Below are 19,533 nucleotides of genomic sequence, written 5' to 3'. Positions count from 1 at the left end.
ACCTTTCTGTAAATTGAGTTATATTATGGTTGTACAAGATGAGACGATGATAAGTTTGTACTAGTGTCAATCTAGGTTTTCCATGAAGTAATAAACTGGGATCATTTCACCATGGCAGTACGGGTGCGGGGCAAGGGGCAGGCATTGTAGATACAGGCTATGACTCACACTGCCTGATTGAGTCATTTCCACCAGTTCTAAAATATGACACAAATGAACGTATCTATGAAACAGACACAGACTCACAGACATAGAGAACAGACTTGTGGTTGCCAAGGGGGAAGGGGTTGGGGGAGGAATGGAGAGGAAGGTTGGAGTTAGCAGATGTAAACTTTTATATATAGGATGGATAAACAACAAGGCCCCACTATAGAGCACAGGGAACTCTATTCAATATCCTGTGATAAACCATAATGGAAAATGATATTAAAAAAGAATGTGTGTGTGTGTGTGTATATATATATATATATATATATATATATATATATATATATATATGTTTAATTGAATCTTGAATCACTTTGCTGTACAGCAGAAATTAACACAACATTGTAAATCAACTCCACTTCAATAAAAATAAAATAAAGAGTTCTTTCTATTGGTGAGTTCAGCGCTTGCAGACAGAATTTCCTAGGCAGCTCAGAAAAGGTCTCTTAAAGGCAAGGATTTCATTTACCTCTATTCATGGTAGGAAGAACAAAAAATCCACCCACTGTAACACGTTTTATAATGTGGAGCCCATTGCTTGTGCACCAAGAATTTCCTCATGAAGATACTAGGGTTTGGCTGGATTGTGAATTCCTGGGTCTCCTGAGAAACACTTACCCTGAGGCTTTGAGTTTGAAAGTCCAGCCTTCTGTTGGTGGCAAGGACCACGTCTGTGTCGGCCAGGTCCCGCCAGCTTGGGTCGTTCCGAGCCCCTCTTTTTTTACTTGCTGTTTGTGGAGTAGGTGATTGAGAGGCAACGTTTGTATTTCCTTATTTCCCTTTCCCTGGAATCACAGAAGTAAACTGTCAGTTATTGAGGAAAAAATGCACAACCTATAAGTTGAGAATTATGTTTTATTTGGTGGGCTGTCTGAGGACTCAAGTTCAGGAGACAGCCTCTCCAAGAGCTTTGAGGGACCACTCCAAAGAGGTAAGGGCGGAGCCAGGATATACAGGGGTTTTTGCAACAAAACCAGAACATCAGAAGATTACTGTTCATTAAAGGAAAAAACAAACAAGTCAATGAATTTAGTGCTTTTTATGTATGGGAAGATGCAAAAGTCTGGGCTCATTGAAATGATTTTGATACGGACAGAGTAAAGGGACAAAGTAGGTGATTAAATAGTTAATCCCACTAGAGGATTGTAAGTAGAAAAAATATGGGAGACCCCTATAAGTTAATGATGACTCAAGAAAGCAGGTTTGCTTAACCACAAAACCAAGCAGGCTTGCTTAGCAACAAGACCATGAACAAAAGCACGAGACAGGCCCCGAAACAATAAAACAATGGGGGCATGAGACCCACATCCTGCCCAGTGAGCTCAGTAAGTTAATGATCCCTAGGACATGCTGTCTGCACACATTAAAAACAATAACTTACGGACCTAGCTTGACCATGTAGGGAGAGAAAAAACTCCCCTCCCAGCCTGGAGGAGGAGCTGATGATGGAAGCATGACATCTACTCAAAAATGAGGAAGAAAGTGGTCTTTTCCCCCTCCCCACTTCTCCTTTGATTATAAAACTGTAGCCCACTAAGTTCTCTGGGCATGGCACCCTCTCGCTCGCCCACTTGGAAGCTTCACAAGCATCCTGTTCTAATAACTCACTTCTTGTCCATCACTTTGCGTCTCACTGAATTCTCTCTGCTCTGAGACATAAAGAACCGGGCTCCTCGGAGCCCCCCAAAACCACACCTTTCGGGTTCAATTCCTTTGATATACACCTTAGCTATCTAGGGCCAGTATCCTGCTTTTCTCCATCCTGAATCCCCTCAGGGGGCACCGTTGGGCGTGGCCCTAGTGGCTTGATGGTCATAACATCCTTTGTTTACTGATATGGCAGGTGACATTCTTTGTCCACATACCTTAGGTTCACAAGGCACAATACACAATTTTCTTTTCTCAAGTGTTTTCTTTTTTCCTAACAGACACTTTACTAAGTAGCTTTCGTAGGAGTTGGAAAAATTCTGTAGACCTCCCTCTTACTTCCCCCCTTGAAAATCTATGGATCCTGCCATAGTGCCTTTTTTTAATGTGACTAATTGAGGCGCAAACCCCCGAACACCTAAGCTTGTGACTCCAGCACCTGTGCCGATGGGAGCCTCGTTCCCAGCGCTTCTCTCCGCCAGGTTCAGTGTCTGCAGTCAGAGCCGGTGCAGGAGGCTGGGCGGTGCGATATGCTGGGCTCTCACCAGATAAACAGCTCTTAATCCCACCTGGGCCACCGTTTGATGACTAGGAAGTGCTTGGATCTTTTCCTAAACTAACTAACAAGTGTTGGTGTTACCAAACTCAGGTCCAGCTGCTCTCCACTGAAAAATCAATCCTCGAGAGAGAGAGACAAATGTTGGCAGAAAGGAAAGATACTTTTAATCAGAATGCCGGCCATCTGCGGAGTTGGTGGACTCAGTGTCCCCAGAAACCATCTCTGAAGATTCTGCTCAGCCGTGAAAGTCTGTAAAGGGAAACAGGGAAGTCATCTCCATTAATCATCGAGAGGGGGTCAGAGTCATCTCCATCCCCCACGGTGGGCAGGCTTGTCGACTTCCTGTGATCTTTCTTTAGATGAGCTCTTGTTCACCCAGTTTGTTCATGAGATTACTGAAGGGGAAGTGAGGAAAGAGATCTGGGCATGTGTTAATTACCTGTTCTTCATTTCTACTTCTTTGATCGATGGAAAGAACCAATACATTAGGCAAGGTATCGTGTGATCAAAAGGTTGGAAAGGTGTGCTAGGGCCGGAGATGAGTAGAGCATGGGGGAGCCTGGTTGAAGGTTAGTGTCAAGACAAAGGGGCCTCCTGCAGAGAGCTCTTTCCTGCCAAAAGCCGCTGACAGATCCCCACTAGTCAGAACATCATGGCATTTCTATGGGATCCTGGGTGAAGGTCCCTCTTCTGTAACTTCTTCCTGCTGACATAGGGCGCCCTATTCTCAGAGGGGAAGACGTCGACATGAGTCTGTAGCATCTCTTTGCTGACGGTTGTAGTTGCCCGTTTACATATATGGGCATGATGAGCTACAATTATTTCGATGCCCGCAAAGATAATAGATTTTTATGAGCAACAGTGTTGCTTAAGGAGACTGGACATTCCCTTAAGGCCAGTTCTTGGAAATGTGCTCACCATAGATTCAGTACTTTTCTATAAACAAGACGCAGGGGACATGGAGGGACCTTTGTACCGAGGGAGGTAGGGCAAGGATCTGCTTGGTTCCATTGGTGCAACGGATGAAATGCTAAAATGAAAACGTTCCCCAAATAAAGCACATGCTAAACTTTGCACAGAGTCATTGTCTGGGGCCCAGGATGCTCTGAAATTTGGATAAGGAATACTTTTTGGAAGATACCTGTCTTAAAAGGGTAAAACCTTACTGAAACTGTTTTGGGTAGACTTTTTTCTTTAGGGGAAAACAACTGAAAAGTCTTGGTTTTCCCATCAGGGTGACCCATCAAACAGAATCAAAAAATATTCCCCACCGTCTAATGGAGATTTTAGAGGAAGGAGAGGGGTGTCAGGGACCCTGCTGTGAAGATGTTCTGTGTGCCCCAATTTAAGCTGACTCTTTCGGCTCTGAGATGAAAGCCAGTCTGTGTGTACATCTCCCAGGCCCCTTGGGAACTTTGGGGAAATATAATGAAAAATACCATCTCTGCCAACTCAGAAAACCTCTCAAAAAAAAGGTAGAAGGGAAAAAAATTATTATTGAGTAAGTATTAACCCCAAGTGTGTGCGCATCTCAGGCGAGTTGCTAAGAGATCACAGAGACAGAGAGCCATCTCACCATTATACAGAACCAAGCAGATACAACCCATTCCATACATGTTCTCAAGATAAACAATATCCAGTCCTGTAAGTAAAAGGATTCAACAGCACTGTTTGTCACAGGGGGGTCCATCCTAAACTCTCCTGTTAATTAGGTTCGTCACTTGTGTTTGCTAGTCGTCCTTATGCAAAGAAGAATAAACTTCTCAGATTTTTAAGAGGAGGGGTGGGTTTGTAACGTGGGGACAGCTATCGGCGGAAGTTAGGCTCCCCGCCTCCCACAGAAACTGGGAGATTCAGGTGTTATCCTGTTCCTTAACATTGCAGGAAAAAAACAACAAAACATTCCTGACATGTGAAGGTGGCAAGTGCTTATTTAGCTTTCGAAAAGATTCATATACATTGAAAGGAGGCAGAGGAAGAATTCACAAGTTGTCTAAAGTAAATTCTCCAAGACAAAGAGACTCTTTTTGCACCAGGAAAAATCAAAGCTAATTTTTCTTTTTAAAAAATGTATTTGCTCATATAAAACCCCAGTTAGTTTATTAATTATTTATTTTGTACGCGTGTAGGTTTTAGGAGTGTCAGACTTGGGACACAGCCAGGCAGCGGAAGATGCCAGGGGGTTCAAGTTTCCTTGGTTTAGTCACTGCCAGAGCTGACAATCCTGCCTCTCCTCCCTGGGCATTTGTGCTAAGGTATTAACCCAAATTTGTTAAGAACACTGGTTTTGCACTCAGCCGCCATGGGTTCATATCCTGGCTCTGTCTCTTACTAGCTCTGTACCCTTGACCAGTTAGTCTCTCTGAACCTCGTTTATTGCATTATGGTATAAGAATAAGAATACTTTGCCTTGCAAAATTATTGTGAGGATTATGTGGCTATTGTATTGTCAATTGAAAAAACAACGCACAACCTAAAAGTTGAGAATTATCTTTTATTCAGTGGACAAAACTGAGATCTTAAGCCCGGGACGCAGGCTTCTCAGATCGCTCTAAGGGACCGCTCAAAGGATTACTGTTGATTAAAGAAAACCAGACATCTCAAGTTAATGAATTTAGCGCTTTTCTATGAACGGGAAGATGCAAGAGTCTGGGCTCATTGGAAGCATTCCTCTGATGTGCACCTTAGCTATCCAGGGCCAGTATCCTGCTTTTCTCCATCCTGAATCCCCCTCAGGGTCACTTTTGGGGGTGGCCGCAGTGGCTGAGGGCTTGGGAGCTGGCAGCCCCTTCGTCTCCATCCTGAATTCCCTAAGCGCTCACCATCTGGGGCGGCTGTAGTGGCTTGATGGCTGCAAAAACCTTTGTTTACTGATACGGCAGGCAACATTTTTCATTCACAGTATATATTAAGCCCTAGGAATAATGCCCAGTACATAATAAGCACTCCATATAAGGTAACGATTATTACCCCTACTCTTATTTCAGGGGTTACTTGACTATGAGACAAAAAAAAAAAAAAATGATGTAGGTTCTCCCTAAGTGTCAAACACTAAGCAATCACTTTGCAAAACTCTGTAAAGAATGTTCAATATTTGAGTCTTAGGAAAATTGATTATTAAAGGATTTTTATGTAGTTTGCATATCTTCATATAGATCATATAGATTTTATGTGGTTTGCATTTTTGTGTATATGTGAGAAACATCATCTGACTCTGTAGTTTTTCTTCTTTTAAACATAGTTTCACATTTCTCACATTGAGAGCAGGGTCATGAAGAGGGATTATAATGCAAGACCAGGTGTCCCTCAGTTGAGACAGATCAGTACAGTGGCAAACTCCGTGGAGGGAATCACACAGATCAAATTTTTGCTTCTAAAACAAGAAGAAAGCAATGGATATTTCTTATGAGATCCGCAGATGAAATATACTTTCCTCCAGAGTCTCTTGCTGCTGCTATGGCTCTAGAGTAATATAGTGGCAAGATTTAGGAGGAAAGCAATATCCAAAGACAACTTTTCCTAGATAATATTTGCAGATCGTCTCACATGTGTTCACAAAGTAAAAAGGCATAAACCATCCACTTTCTCTATCCAAGTCCTCGTGGCCTTCAGTTCTCTCAGCGTTAGGTGCCTTGCGTTTGTTTCTCCTTGTCCTTCTTGGGACTCAGAGAGCCCTGCAGGTGTCATTTAGCTCAATGACAGGCTGCTGACTATGACATTTGTTCTATGTGTCTCTTCCTCCCCCTTCCGTCCGCCTCCATCCCCCCCAAACCCAATGTTTGATGTGATACAAATGAGACTCAATTCCATGTCAAAAGGCCATATTTGCCCCTTTGGATGCAAAGTCCAATATTTATCTGCTTCCTGGTCAACCTTGTAAAGTTTGGGTTTTCTGTCCCTTACCCACTATTGGAAAGGATCTTCATTTACCTTAGTGATGAAGACGAGAACTTTCTCTTCTTTCCTCTACACTATTTATTCCCAGTGCACAGAATGAAATAGGGCCAGAGAAAATAGCAAGGATGTATTAATACATCAGTTTATAGTTCTTGAGCACTTTTTGGACTCTTCCAGGATTGGTTAACTCTGCAATTGCATGAGATCATCAAAGATCCAGATTCTTTTCTTCCTTCACTGCGTCCTCCTCAAGTCAAACTTGGTGGTTGGGTTGTGGCACTTCCAGGAATCATGCATGATATAATCCATCCAACAGGAGAAGGAGGTGCCTATGTCTGTGTCTCTTTTTAAATCAAATAACCCTTTTCCAGAAGCACCCTCTCTCATGGTCATTGTACTGACTCATGTATCCCCATTCCTAAACCCATCACTGGCAAGAAGAATGAGAGTAAAATGACTGGAAGCCTATGATAAGTGGTTCTTCTAGAAGATAATAAAGTATTTCTGTGTGTTGGAGCATATAAACATAGTCATGCAATAAGCCACCAATAATATCTGTGGCTGATATAAATGATAAGGAGATCCCAGTCACGGGAAGTTCTGGAAAAATGGTTTTCCAAGCAAAGAGGAAAACAGTTGCAGAAGTCCTTTCGTATCTGCATTTTATTCACCAACACAGACAGCTCCCAGAGGAAACCAGATAGACCTTGGAAATGACCAGTGGGCATCTGGTCACTTGAGCTTGGTCACAATCTCAACCGAGTTGTAGCTCCAATCACAACTACAGTGCCAGATGTGATATATTTGCTGGAGTATATAAACTTGGCCTCACGTATATTGCCTATCATGACAAATTAATTTGTTTCATGTATTTTCTGTCCCAATCAGGAAAGAGGATTGGAGATAGTTTGCATTCATGCAGGACAGACAACAGTATACACATACAGTTTTCACCCAGGGCTCTATTCAATTTTCTGTCCTTTTCCAGAATATCTTCCAAAGGGATTTGGGCCACCTGGGTAGGTGACAAAACAGCATATTGATTCGTTACTTTGATAATATCATACTGCCTGAACAGGAGGTAGGTTAGGGTGATGGAAATCCAGAAAAGATAATAGACAAGACACAATGAGGATAGGTTTTGATGGACAGTTGCTGTAGTGACTAAGACTGTTGATCCCACAAGCATCTCTCTTCTAAGTTTGTCATCGGGAATGGAGGTAGACCAGAAGTCTGGAAAAGCTTCTCAACCATCTACTCTCAGTTGGATGGAGAATTGTGTCTGTGTGGCTTGAGGGTGAACTGGGTCCGATACAGAGTGGTGACACTGTGATTTTCCTTCCACACGGGACTTGCTACACATCTGCAAGAGGTGTGGTTAGATAAAATTCTCCAACTCTGAGCTCCTGCAAGATCAACCTCAGCTTTTGCCCCAAGATTTTACTCTTCTTGGTCAGTCTTCATTCACTGATGAAACAAGGTGATGCTAAGGTCACACACTTCTTGAGGCAGCTTGTAGCCGATGGGTGAGAAAGATGTTGGTAGCCAAGGTCACAGTCCTCTTAGAATGGCGTCAGCCAATGACCAGCAAGGTGATGGTTAGAGAGTCTAGCCTTTCCCACCTAACATGGATCCTCTCACAGCCAGTCCTGAAAGGTGGACAATTGTTCTGAATGGTTTTTGTATAATTTCAGCATTTCATTTCTTATGAATAGAAAGTTCCTCATGGTTTCCAATGCTGATTCTTTTTCTTATGGTAGGATGCTATTTATAAGTTTGAAGCAGGATTATGGGAAGAAAAGGAACAAAGAACACATGGGGTTGAACAATGATCAGACTTTTCTCCAAATGAAGTAAAACTGAATATACAACTGTGGGTTGTAAGAAGGGGAGAGTTCTCGAAATGCATGATGAATACTTTGAACACAGGAGAAGGTGAGAGGCAGTCCTCCTGTTACGCATCTCTTTTGGAATTGTTCATTATAGGTGAGCTTTATTTTCTTGTAAGTGAGCTTGCCTGCAATCACTGGGTCCCAGGGGCTGGTGCAGGATGTACTCACCCTCCATTTCTCCCAGCCTGTGTTCTGGAGAGATGTATTCTGCAGAGAGGCGTCTACATGGGGCTCCTCTGGCTCCTTAAAGAACTTAGAGGAATGGCTGTTAGGCTCAGCTTTGTCAGCGTCATAGGGTTTCTTTTGTTTTTTTTGTTTTTTTAAAAATTTCAATGGTATGTGATTTTATTTTAGTTTAGTTTATTTTTTAAATTTATTTATTTTTATTTTTTTGTTTAACATCTTTATTGGAGTATAGTTGCTTTACAATGTTGTGTTAGTTTCTGCTGTATAACAACGTGAATCAGCTATATGCATACATATATCCCTATATACCCCCTCCCTCTTGCGCCTCCCTCACGGGTTTTTAAGAAAACAAAAGATGGTCATTCATTCCATTTTTAGCGCTGATTGAAAATCCTGCTAGGATGATTATTCTTTGTACAAACCTGGACATGATAATGAGGTTTTAAATCCCCCAAAACTGCTGTAAAAACCAGTTAACGGCTCTGTCAGTGTGACCTTTTTAATGTGGTGTAATTTACATGGCTGGTTTTTTTGAAAATAGCCTCGGGCACGGATGAGCAGGGCTAGCTCACAGGAGGTATGAACAGCTATCAAAACGCCTCTCTCTGCTCCCTCTTAACAGTCTTGTGATGTTAAACGGCTGGACCAGGATGCATTGGCTGTAGGACAATGACAACCGCAAAAGCAGGATGGCATACAGCCTGTGCTTCCCCAAACATTTTGTCCTTATTGATGTCCTTTTACTAAGAGGGAGGCTAAATTGTCTCCTCAGTGGCCTTTGTTAATGTTCTTAAGAACCTATAATTATTTATATAATTTTAGTATATATATAATATATAGTATACCTATAATTATATATAATTATAATATACATAATTAAAACAAATCACAAATAAATATTTTCAGTAGCTGCTGAATGCTCTCAAGAATATAATTATTTATTTATATAATTATAGATATAATATATATCTATAATATATAGATATATATATCTATATCAGATATAGATATAGATATAATATATAATATTAGATAGATATAATATATAATATATATATGATCTATATATCTATCTATACTTATATCTATAATTTATATAATTATATATATATAATTTTATATAATATATATAAAATTAAAACAAACTAGTATATATATTTTTTATTTTAAATGTCTGGAGATTACTATTTAAGTACCAAATACTTTGAAGGATTTAGTTATGGCTTGTGGAATATTCCATTGGAAAATAAACAAGTTAACACTTCAGAAGCTGACATGAATTCCTTTGCTTTAGGGGAATCCTGCAAGTTATATTATTTTTGAGAATTTAACTATTGCCTCTTAGGAACCAAAAAGAGCCAGGATTAGCACCCCACTGCTTATACTAACCTGGATTATTAACACACAGTTTATAAATCTAGGAAATGGTCTCTCCGTCATGTTTGACTGGCATGTTTTTGAATAGAAATGAAATTAGGTATCTTTCGGTACAATTGAAAACGTTTTGTATTTTCTCTTTACTAAACGTTCCTTGACTGTTTTTGTCTTAAAAACTGTAATCTTCATATTGTTTTAGTGGATCTGAGTCTCAAAGTATATACAAGAGTGAAGAAGCAGAAAGTAAAGGGATTGGGCAAGCCCAGTCTCTGATCCTGGCAGAGCAAACAAAGGTATAGGACTCACAGATGGGTGCTGTGGGTAGATGCCTTCATCAGACCATCGCCAGGTCTTGGTTAAGTAGGAAAATTTGAATACCTGGGATTAGTGCTGAAATAGGAGAGGAAGATACACAAAGAGAGCATTTGAATGGACCACCTACTCTGTTTTCTCACCAGTGTTCTTGTGTCTGCTGTATTCCATCTTCTGACAATCATTTTCTTCTGTATCTTTCCTTAAAACTCATCATTCAGTAAACATTTGTGAAGCGCCTACTAAGTGCTAGGCATTTTTTGACGTGCCTGGGATACACCAGTGACCAAAACAGACAAACTGCCTAGTCTAGGGAATATACTGGACCTTACGTGTCTGTTAAAGGTTTTGAGAGCTTTAAAGAGATTTGGAATAATGGTAGGTTCATGGCAACGGGGAGCCCTGTGAACAGCCCAAATCTGACATTGTCTCCAAAAGTAGTTGGGTATCTGGATCCAGCCTTGTCATGTGCCGGGCCTCCATTTCTCTTTTTGAAAAATGAGGTTGGGGGACCCATTTTTGCTTGTGATTCTGGGGAGGACTTTTCTTGGATCTGGCATCTTTTTCACAGGAAGTTATAATTGTTTATGCTTCTCCTCCATCCTTGAGGGCCTAGGAAAGAAAGTCATAAAGCGTGGTGTTTGTTCAACAAGAAGATGTGACGTAAAACAGGGCCTTACTTCTTTCATTCTTAACTTGCTAATTAGATGGCTGTCAGAAGGCTGAAGACCAAGGCCATAATGAAAACGTTATCCATCACTTTCATGCTGCAAAATTACAGTTTCAAGGAGTTAAAAGTACCTACACTCTTTTTTTCAAAGCCTTTGTTGAGCACTTCACCCAGCAGAATTTCAATCTGTCACAAAACTCTACTGTTTAAATTTGTTAAAAGATCCTGTTTGTGGTTGGCATAAAACTATTTCTTAGTTCCATATGGTCAGCACTTAGGAATTGTCAGAAATGGCCCAAGCATAAAATCTGAATGCACCTGAGATTTAATTTATGGAGGACTGAGTACATCTGGTAAGGAACACATACACACAGACCTACACACACACACACATACACAAACATACACACACATACACATGCATACACAAACATACACATACACACACATATATACACACATACACACATGCACACACATAGAGGCTAAAGAGATTAAGTACTTCCATTAAGCGAGGCCTGCAGTTTTGTGAGTCATGATTGATTAGGACAACATGCTCTTTCTGGAATGTATTTATCATCATTTGTCACTAACTAGTCCATGAGAACATGTTAGACACAAGTCTGCTTCTCCAGCTGTCTTGATGTCCAGTAAATCAGAGCCATCGTAGTTTCACGAACCATCATTGTTGTGGATTTTTGCTTGTGTTTTTTGTTTGTTTTGTTTCTGCGGACACATCTCAAGATCCCCTCCTTTCCTAAGGCTGTGATTCCATTCTTGTGATGGGAAGGAGATGAAAAGCAGAGTGGACATGACTGTGAACTTCACCCGCCAGTTAGAGGTCACCGTGTGGGCGCCTAGACTCCCCCTGCAGGTTGAGGCCCCAGACATGGAGCTGGGCCAGATCAAAGGATGGAGGATCCCAGGGGGCCTCGGACAGAAGGTGAGGAACGAGAGAGAGGATGGTGGGACCCATCCTCTGTGGGCCCAGGACGCTTTGTGAAGGTGGGACCCAGGCCCCAGGGAAGCAGCATCCACAGGGGGTGACAGCAGCCTGGGCTTGGGGTCTGATGGCTCTGATGTGCCACCCACTCGTGGCGAGAGAAGCCCGGAATGCGGTCGTGACGGCCTGGACCAGGAGCCAGGCTCTGCCGACCACTAGCAACTTGACTTGAGAATGTTATTTAACTCCTCTGGGTTAAGTTTTAATATCTGAAGATAGGAGCTGCCATAGCACTGGCCTCATAGGGTGGTGACTACCATTAAATAAGCAACGCATGTAAAGCATTAGTGCAGGTGTGGCATCGGGGGCAGCTTCATAGTGCCATACATTCATTCCCTGTGGCCCCACTGGCCCTTTCTTCTATCGTTTTCCTTTCACTACTTGTAAAAGTCAGCACACATTTACTGACGGTGGTGTAACTGTGAAGAGGGTGGTGCTGGAGTTGGCCTGCTAGGTGCTTATCCTGGTTCTGCCCCTTAGAGCTCAGTGACCCTAGACAGGTACTTAACCCTCCTATTCCTCAGTTTCCTCGTATGCAACTGGGAATGATAATACTGCTCCATATTGTTGTTCTAATAATCCAGTCACTAAATGTATATATATACACACACATATATATGCTACATATAGAGTGCAATTTATGTGACGCATATATGCATATAAATATAAAATATTTATATTGTATATAAATGAAATACACAATAATCCATTAAACATACGTACAAATTATATATATAACATAAATATTTACATAAAATGCTTATATAATGCCTATAAATATGAAATACTTATATATTACATGCATAGAAAATACACATGAACTGCACTATAATCCATTAAACATATATAAAAATTATATATATTGCTATGTAGTATATTATCTATCTACAATATGTATTATTATATATTATATATCATTACTATATATATATATATATATATATATATATATATATACACTACACATACTACATATACTTTTGACCCTTGAACAACACGGGTTTGGACTGCGAGGGTCCACTCATTAGTGGATTTTTTTTCAATAAATATGTTGGAAAATTTTTCAGAGATTTGTGACAATTTGGAAAAGCTTGCAGACAAAAACATGTAGTCCAGTAATATCGAGAAAATTAAGAAAAAGGTATGTCATGAATGGATAAAATATATGTAGATACTAGTCTGTTCTTATGTAGGCATAAAGTGAGTGATATTTAACATAGAACTAATAATGTGTTGGTTTTCTTACTGTTGTGTAACTTTGCTTTCAAAGGATTACATTACCGTACAGTATGCCTCTCTCTCTTATAATTGGAGAAACTACCTATCAGCCTATTATCACAGGTTAAGTGGTTTATTTAAAAAATGTAACAAAGTTTCCAATACTGTATTATGAATATGACTGTAATATGTATGCCATAAAAATTTTGTAAGGATTTATCTATTGGGGTAGAGGCTAGCCGACCATAAAGCAATCATATTACTGCTTCTTTGCTATCGGTGTATGAATCCTTATACATGTAAATAAGTATGGATTTCTTTTTCACATTATCTTTTCATTTTTGATGTCTAGTGTTAGTAATACGTGTAACATCTATAGCGTTTTGTATCATATAAGAAAATATTTATGTAGGTACTGACAAATATTTCATCTTCTAAACAGAGGGCATGAACTTAACAATGCTGATAAATACAGTACAGTACTGTAAGTGTATTTTCTCTTCCTTATGATTTTCTTAATAACATTTTGTTTCTCTAGCTTACTTTATTAGAAGAATACTGTATATATACATATAACATACAAAATATGTGTTCATCAACTGTTTGTTATCAGTAAAGCTTCCAGTCAACAGTAGGCTCTTTAGTAGTTAAGTTTTGGAGAAGTCAACAGTAGGCTCTTTAGTAGTTAAGTTTTGGAGAAGTCAACAGTAGGCTCTTTAGTAGTTAAGTTTTGGAAAAGTCAAAAGTTCGACGCGGATTTTGGGCTGCATGGGGGTAGGTGCTCCAGCCCCCTCGTTGGTCCAGGTTCAACTGCATATGTGTATATAGTACATAACACAATGCTCAGTACAATCTGATGAAATAAATGCATAACAGCTCCAACAGAGTAGGTATATTTCTCACTCACACAGCTCTCCCTGGTGGGTACTTGTGTTTGACAGTTGACTCTTGTTCATTTAGTAGTTCAGGGACCCAGAATCTCTCTGTTGGCTGCTGGATGGGAAAAGTGAGTAGGAGAGGCATGTACACTTTTTTTAAACCTTGCCCTAGAAATGGCTTCTCTTTTTTCTCGAATTCTATTGGTGAGAATAGTCACTTGGCCATGCCTGGATAGAAGGGTGTCTACGAAAGGCGGCCCCCAGCTAGAGAGCTTGTCCGCAGTTACCAGGGTCTATGGATGGTGGGGAAACCTACAGTCTCTGCTGCATTTTTTCTAATAGTATTGCAAACTGTAAAGTTCTGTGGGCTCTGTTTCCCCAGTTTGCTGGCTTGCATTGAATCAGTAGGGGATAAAAAGTTCCCTGAGGTCATGTCCAAGGACATGTGGGCTATGAACTCCCCAAGCACCTCTGAGCACTGCCCTTTGTTTCTGCCCAGACTGTGGTCTTCTTTTTTTTTTTTTTTTTAATTTATTTATTTTTGGCTGCGTTGGGTCTTCGTTGCTGCACGCGGGCTTTCTCTAGTTGCGGCGGGGGGGGGCTACTCTTCGTTGTGGTGCACAGGCTTCTCATTGCGGTGGATTCTCTTGTTGCAGAGCACGGGCTCTAACTACTCTAGATTCAGTAGTTGTGGCATGCAGGTTCAGTAGTTGCGGCTCACGGGCTTAGTTGCTCCGCGGCATGTGGCATCTTCCTGGACCAGGGCTCGAACCTGTGTCCCCTGCATTGGCAAGAGGATTCTAAACCACTGTGCAACCAGGGAAGTCCCTATGGTCTTCATAATCAATCATTCTTTATGCCACAAACAGAACCAGAAGCACCGAATCACACCGGCACAGACACAAGGAAACACAGCAGTGTCCCTTGCAGCCGAGTATCAGTGTGGACCAGTGGTAAAGAATTTCCCAGTTTTGGGGAAAAATAAGGTACAACACAAATTCTAGAATAATGTGTCATCACTGCCGTAAAATAGGAGTGAGTGAGTGGTCAATACTATTCATAACCGGGCTGCTTTTTTTTTAGAAAATGTTCTCCTGGGTTTACCTCATTCAAAAACTTCATCAAGAAACAAGGTGGGGGCTTCCCTGGTGGCGCAGCGGTTGAGAGTCTGCCTGCGAATGCAGGGGACACGGGTTCGAGCCCTGGTCTGGGAAGATCCCACATGCTGTGGAGCAACTGCGCCCGTGAGCCACAACTACTGAGCCTGCGCGTCTGGAGCCTGTGCTCCGCAACGAGAGAGGCCGCGATAGTGAGAGGCCCGCGCACCGCGATGAAGAGTGGCCCCTGCTTGCTGCAACTGGAGAAAAGCCCTCGCACAGAAAAACGAAGACCCAACACAGGAAGGAAGGGAGGGAGGGAGGAAGGAAGGAAGGAAGGAAGGAAGGAAGGAAGGAAGGAAATATTATAAAGAAACAAGGTGGCCCAGATTAGAGCAGCGTGCTTACAAATGCTTGATTGTGTCGGCAGGGGTAACATTTCCCCCTACCCTTTTGGATTCTTCTGGCTGCCCTAAAAATTAAATGGGCAAGAGACAGAGAAAATCAAATTTTAATTTTGTGCGGATGGGAGTTCATAGAAATATGAGGCTCAAAGAAGTGTCCAGAGCAGGTAGCTTTCACACTTTTTAGACAGAGAAACAACACATTTGTGAAGAATTGACAAGACAAAGAAATTTGGGCTTGGGGTAGTAATTAGTGAAGAAGTAACAAGGTTTGTTTATACAGCCCTGATTTCCTCCTCTTTGGTGATAAGGATGTCTTTCTATCTCCTGGTAAAGGGAAGGTACCTTTCACGTGGGAGATTTATTTCCTGCTTTCAGGGAGACAGAAGAAAGGGTCAGAACATCCTTCTTGCACCAGCTGTTTCTCAAGTAACTTTATTTCAAAATAATCAATATGCCACTTTGGCACATTTTGGAACAGCCTGCCCTGAGCCCTTTCCGTAACATTGTCACAAAACAAATTACAGCGACATAAATTTGCTTTTATAATATTTCTTTTCTACAATGGGTGTTGCAGAGTCTATAAAGAGACCTATAGTATAAACACCCTGAGGGGGAGAAAAAGAAGAAGGAAACTTTCCCCAGTACCATCATAAATAAGTGATTTTTGTTGTTATTGTTTTGCTTTGACTTTCAACATAGTTATCAGCTCCGAGAATCAAGCAGTTCGGAGGCGATGAATTCCCCAGCATGGGAACATCATGAGTGCTGATAACTGCCTGTGGCTGGGTATCTGATTTTGAGGCAGAAGAGAGGCTGAAACGAGAAGATAAAGCACCCATCCTGTGGCATAAACAGAAAGTGAATTGAAGGGAAGGACGTTTGTGTTCATGGAATCTAACAGCCTCTTAAGTGGACGCCGTTACTGGAGAAGACAGGCTTCGGGGGAAGGGTCGCCGTGCTCACCCCGCTGCTGGGCAGATGCACAGATTTAGAAAGATGGAAGGATGCTTCCATGTCCTGGCTAGTGTGAATAGCGCTGCAGTGGACACTGGGGTGCATGTCTCTTTTCGGGTTATGGTCTTCTGCAGATATAAGCCCAGGAGCGGGATTGCTGGGTCGTATGGTAGTTCTATTTTTAGTTTTTTAAGGAACCTCCATACTGTTCTTCACAGTGGCTGTTATCAATTTACATTCCCACCAACAGTGCAAGAGGGTTCCCTTTTCTCCACACCTTCTCCAGCATTATTGTTTATAGACTTTCTAATGATGGCCATTCTGACTGGTGTAAGGAGGGACTTCATTGTGGTTTTGATTTGCATTTCTCTAATAATTAGTGATGTTGAGCATCTTTTCATAGGCTTCTTCTACTCAATACTCTGTAATGACCTATATGGGAATAGAATCTAAAAAAGAGTGGATATATGTATATGCATAACTGATTCATTTTGCTGTATGGCAGAAACTAACACAACATTGTAAATCAATTATACTCCAATAAACATTAATTAAAAATAAATAAAAAGGTAGAAGAGAACAGAGTTCTGCTTGATGACGGAGGGTTGTCAAGGCTGTGGGTGCTAGTGGGGGTCCCGATGCCCTCTGTAACACAGAGGGCAACTGGAAATAGCCCCAAGATTAGAAATCGGGTCTATGTAGGACATAATAACAATGATGTAGCAGGGAATATTCCCCCCAAGAGCTGATGACATGTTACAGGCTGCGTGTGACATCGTGATTTATAATAAATAGATATTTTAGTTGTCATCCATTGTTCTGGCTCCCATCTCCCCAGACTTAGAATTTAAGCCATAAGAGCCATGGGAGTATCTTTTGTTGTAATCTTTGGTCTTTTGTCCTCAGTTCAGAGCCATAGAGGTGACACGGGGGTTTTGTCATTGCTAACAAGCCCTTCCCCCTCAACTGTTTCCCTAAGGTCCTGTGAGTCATCCTTTCTCTGTGTCCCGCAGAGTCTGTGCTGAACCCCGTGAAATCCCTCCTTGCGTCCTTAATAACCGTCACTCTGAAATTCTGTTGAGGACTCTGTGCTGGCCTCAGGCCAAACACACTGCACATGTTAGTTTGTATTTTCCTCAGTGCTACAAAAGCCACATGAGAGGTGGGCATGCCCCGATTTTACATGAAGATGGGGTACTCATGCCCTTTGTCTGAGTCAGGGTGGATCCGACCATGGAACTGGGTTTGTTTCATTCTGGAGCTCAAACCAGTGGCTCCCAAGGTTTATTACACACTGGCAACAGCAGGGGCTCTTTAAATTTATTTTATTTTATTTATTTATTTTTGGCTGCGTTGGGTCTTCGTTGCTGCACGCGGGCTTTCTCTAGTTGCAGCGAGCGGGAGCTACTCTTTGTGGCAGTGCACGGGCTTCTCATCGCGGTGGCTTCTCTTGTTGTGGAGCATGGGCTCTAGGCGCGTGGGCTCAGTAGTTGTGGCTCGCGGGCTCAGTAGTTGTGGCTCGTGGGCTCAGTAGTTGTGGCTTGCGGGCTCTAGAGCGCAGGCTCAGTAGTTGTGGAGCACGGGCTTAGTTGCTCCACGGCATGTGGGATCTTACTGGACCAGGGCTCAAACCCATGTCCCCTGCATTGGCAGGTGGATTCTTAACCACTGTGCCACTAGGGAAGCCCCAGGTGCTCTTTAAAAATTAATGGATTCCTGGCTCCCACCCCAAGACGTCCTGAGTGAAGTGCCGAGGGCTGAAACCGGGCAGTGGGATGCTAGCAGGCTCCCTCAGCAAAGTTTGGGGACCACAGACTCATCCTCTTCATCCCATAACGGCCTGTCTGGGGCTGTATCTTCCACTTGAGCGAAACCAAATTGAAGGCAAGAGACAGTGTCTTTGTCTTCAGGGTTCTGGGCAGGAAGCAGCAATTCTGGCACAAAATAAACACCACCCTAGTACCTGATGGCTGAAGAGATTGGTAAATGAATCAGTGATGGGCCTGTCTGACCAGGAGAGGATCCCAGTCCTGTCATTTTACTCTGTACCATTCCCCAGTCACTGGAAAATTGAAGATATTTAAAACATCTTTAATGATGATTACTCTCGCTCTGGTTTTGTTCGATTCCCAAGACCACCAAGAGAGTGATGAGGAGGAGGACGAGAAGGAGGAGGGGAGGGGGTGCTCGCTGTAGTACCAGCGAGCCATGGCGTGTGTCCGTAACCGAGCGGGACGCTATGGGGCCTTCCCAGGACAGACCGCTCCCCCATATCCTCTGCCTGCCTCTTGTTTGCAGGAAAGCAGCAGTCTCCCGGGCCTCCCTTGAGTTACAAAAGCCTGGCTCAGGAATTAATGATTGAAAGGATATGAACATGTAGTGACAAAAATCGCATTGGGGACAGGAGAACTGGGAAGAATTTAAGCAGTAAATTGGCCATCTGGCAGTCACAGAATCTTTAGTTCCTCCCTGAAGTACCTAGATAACAGATGCACATTTCCTGAGTTGCTTTACAGATGTTAAAACCCCCACCAAATGGCAGAAGTTAACTACTTGATGACCATGAGCACGTAGCCCCTGATTTTAAACCTCCATTTACTTCTGTAGGCATTTTACCTTTTTCGTTCCTTTTTTCCTCATTAGTTTTGTGAGGGGCAGAGACCTGAGCTTTCTCGCTGACCCTGCAGGTGCTGTCGCCTCTCTCTGACTCCATCCTGGCTGAGAAGACGGTGACCGTCCTGGATGACCGTGTCACCATCGTGGACCTGGGCGTGCAGTTGGTGGCCTGCTTGTCTCTTTCCCTGAAGCCTCACAGGTCGGACAAAAGAGCCGTCATCTCAACAGTGGCTGCCCAGGGCGTTCTTCAAGCCCCACAACAGGTAAGAGTCCAGAGTCCTTTCGTCCCTGGCCAACTGAGACCACTTCTCTCTCTGTCACATCCTGCAAAGGAGATCCGTAGAGAGAGCACTCATAGCTGGGACTGGTGACTCTTGAAGCTTCTTCCTGCTTCTTATCTAGTCTGTCCTGTCTCTGAGAAAAGTACTCAGTGGGTTGGACAAATTTCCCCCTTATATGGTTTTACACACTGACGACGTGTCCAAATACCACGTTATGGCAGGTTATCTGTGAGAGGGGAACTGCCTCAGACCACAACCAAAGGCTCACACGTCTTCCTTTTTCTAAAGTAAGTAATCATTGATACTTGAAAACTCTATTTCTGTTATTTAAA

General features: G+C 42.3%; 1 long non-coding RNA gene across 1 annotated transcript in view; it reads left to right on the top strand.

The window, feature by feature from the left end:
• Nucleotides 1–19,167, top strand: part of LOC132348254 (uncharacterized) — a 74,498-nt gene extending 55,331 nt beyond the window's left edge. The window contains exon 3 of the long non-coding RNA XR_009497394.1: nucleotides 18,992–19,167. This is a non-coding gene — a long non-coding RNA (uncharacterized LOC132348254). The remainder of the gene's footprint in view (nucleotides 1–18,991) is intronic.
• The last annotated feature ends 366 nt before the right edge of the window (nucleotides 19,168–19,533 follow it).

This window comes from Balaenoptera ricei, chromosome 14 (genome assembly GCF_028023285.1).
Source record: "Balaenoptera ricei isolate mBalRic1 chromosome 14, mBalRic1.hap2, whole genome shotgun sequence".
NCBI classification, from domain to species: Eukaryota; Metazoa; Chordata; class Mammalia; order Artiodactyla; family Balaenopteridae; genus Balaenoptera; species Balaenoptera ricei.
Note: the sequence above shows the minus strand (reverse complement) of the source record. Positions and strands in the feature narration are given on the sequence as shown.